General features: G+C 38.9%; 1 long non-coding RNA gene across 1 annotated transcript in view; it reads left to right on the forward strand.

Moving 5' to 3' along the window:
* The first annotated feature begins 2,853 nt into the window (after positions 1–2,853).
* LOC106735030 (uncharacterized) overlaps positions 2,854–2,982 on the forward strand; it is a 6,257-nt gene continuing 6,128 nt past the window's right edge. The window contains exon 1 of the long non-coding RNA XR_001370473.2: positions 2,854–2,889. This is a non-coding gene — a long non-coding RNA (uncharacterized LOC106735030). The remainder of the gene's footprint in view (positions 2,890–2,982) is intronic.

The following is a 2,982-nucleotide window of genomic DNA, read 5'->3' on the forward strand; positions in this document are numbered from 1 at the left end:
GGGAAAGAGAGAAATAACACTTTAATCTGAGAAAATATACTTAATGTGTGTATAAGATTCTGAATTAATATTGATATACATGCTCTCCCCTTGTCTATGGACACATTAGAAAAACTCAAATTGTTTTCTTTAGAAGCACAGACAAAGTTTTGGGGAGTGATTTTGATTAGGAGAATGTAACCAAGTGGGGTACAATTAGAGTTCTATGATTGAACTAGAAAGATCTTATTGTAATGCTCCATTATTTATTCAGGGAAAAAGATTGAACTCAATTTCCTTTTTCTCAAATGAAAGTGTAAAACCAAGACTACCCTCCAGGGTAGGTTAGAAAGATCAAGTGAGGTGAGGTGTTTCAAAATTCAAAATAAAGAGCCAGACAGTGGTACAACTCTAAAAGGCAACACTCTGCTAGGCTGACCCACATGGGAAGGTTCTGGGTTCACGTCTGGAGTCCTTCCTGAGTACCCTGGGTATGGGAGTGCCCATGAGCCAGGGCTGGCTGGAGCTGGGATGCATGGTGGTATCAAGCCCCTGTTTGGGATGCATTCACAAATGCTCCCTCTCTCCCTCTCTTCCCTTCTCTCTCACTCCTAGAATGAAAAAAAGAAATAAAACTTTTATAAAAATAATACATTGTCATTATTTTTAAAAGAATTATTTTATTTAACTTGATTTGTTCTGATTTTTTAAAAATTTGACCACAAAGAAAGAGAGAGAGAGAGAGGAAAAGTGAGAAAGCAAGCCACCAGGTCTGGGACTGGAACCATGGTCAGCCATGTGGGAGTCCAGTGCCTCAACTCCCATGCCACCTGCTGGACCCACACTGTCATTATTTTTATAGTGATTGGGTTTGGTAGAACACAATTTAATGTGAGATATATTATGCTCTATAAGAAGCCACTCCTCGGGGTTTACTATGTGGGTGTTTCTCACTTTGCTGGTAAGCTTGTTCCTAATAATCTCACTCAGTGTTTCAGAGGTGTCTAGCTGCTTAGTTCCTGCAAGCTGCTCTGCTCTGCATAGCACCTTCAGATACCACCCCTTGCTCTCAAGTTTTGACCTATCATAGAAATAAACTTCCTCAATCCAGGGAATTCTGAGCTTATGTTCGACTATATCATTAAAAAGTTCATGCAAATTGCCGGCGAATTTTCTTTTATACTTCTTTTTCTTAGCTAATAGAAGTAACTGTAAAGTTTTTCAAGTGGTTCTTTTATTTTGCTTTTTTATTTTATTCCTGAATTATTTTAGTGCTTGAGTTTCCTGGATCTAGTCATCTCATTTACTTACTCAATTGGAACAACTTAGATTTCATGGTTTCTCTTTCCTCCACTTAAAACACTTTTGCTTTCTTACTTTTTTTTTTTTTAAGAGAGAGAGATTTTTGCTATAAGGTATATGTACTCTTTGAAGACACAGAGGGAGAGAGATGGAGAGAGAGAAGGTGGGAAATCATCCCCCAGCAGGGATGGCCATGCTGCAATCCTTTCTCTTCCATTCTCCTCTCAGAATTGTGGCACATGTGCACTGGCATGGATTGTCACAGAGTCTGGGACTCAAACCACAGTCAGCCATGTGGGAGCCCAAGCCTTAACCACCATGCCACTTGCTGGCCCTTAAAACTCTTTTGAAAATTAAAATTAACACTAAAACTTGATCATGAAAAATGTAAAGAAATCATTCCTCACATATAGTATTTCATTCTGTATCTCTGTCTTACCTCTGAATGTTTCCATTAGTCCAATATTTTGTATACAGGCTAGAAAATCATTTACCATGAATATAAGTGAGTTTATTAGTATTCTATTTTTGTTTTTTAAATGCTCCTTTCTAAACACTGAAGAACTTAGTGTAAGTCACCTGTTTTGTAGGTTGACAAAGGACTGGGGCTCCATTTTTTGAAGAAGTCATTAAAAGCTTGATTTTGAACGTTTTCCTGTGTGTATGTATCTGTGTGTATATTTTAAAGAGATATCTGAGGCCAACCCAGGACATGATGGTTAAGGCAGATGGATCTCAAATGGCCAATGGGTGGTTCAAGTTCCTGACCTGGCAGCTTGAGAAACACTCCAGACATACATGTGCACGTCTCCAACATCACAACAAGAAGGATAGATGGAAGAGAAAGGATTGCAGCATGAGCATTCTCCATGGGGTGTGCTTTCTCACCCTCCCCACCCTGGCAAGAGCACAGGTGCCCTTTGACAAATTAAAAATGTAAAAGAAATGAAGAGCTATCTAGTTAATTCCAAACATAATAGTGAACCATGGAAAAGTCAGGACTGTTCTGGTTTTGAATAGTAATTTTTCCTTTTACAGAGTCTACCACATTTTCTTACTTGAATAGTGGGGTTTCCCCTTCCTTTTGCATTAATTTTTATAAATGATACAATATGAGATCATTTTTAAGTGTAGCAGATACAAAAACGTGATTGTTGATTAGAGTTGGTAGAATGTCAAGCAGTGGACATCAAAATATTTCAGTTGGTAGAGTCTTTATCTCTTAAAGTATTCTTGAGTTAATTTTTCTGAGAGCTGCCCATCCCAAACCTACCTTGACAAGCTAATGAAGAGTTAAGTTTAAACTACATATTCGAGTTCACAGAATCAGTAAGTGAATAGTAAAAGATGCCAGGTCTTCAGAAGCCTCTCCAGGGGTTAATTCATTACTGTGACGCACATTTAATTCTCTCATTGGCAGGAAGATTTGTTCTTGTCCTTATGGATAAAACCAGGAGTGCTTTCAAGATCAGCAGGAGGCATGGTGATTAAGGCGCTGGACTCTCACATGGCCAACTGTAGTTGGAGTCCTAGTCCCGGCTACTTGAAAATCATGCAGGGCACATGTGTGTGCGTGCCTAAAATCCCAAGAAGAGAATAGAAGAGAAGGTATTACAGTGTGGCCATCCCCCGGGGGGGTGATTTCTTCCTTCCTTTCTATACCACTGTATGATGCTATAGTGGAAAAACTATATTCACAAA

The sequence above is a fragment of the Tupaia chinensis genome, unplaced genomic scaffold (genome assembly GCF_000334495.1).
Source record: "Tupaia chinensis unplaced genomic scaffold, TupChi_1.0 Scaffold000277_1, whole genome shotgun sequence".
NCBI classification, from domain to species: domain Eukaryota; kingdom Metazoa; phylum Chordata; class Mammalia; order Scandentia; family Tupaiidae; genus Tupaia; species Tupaia belangeri.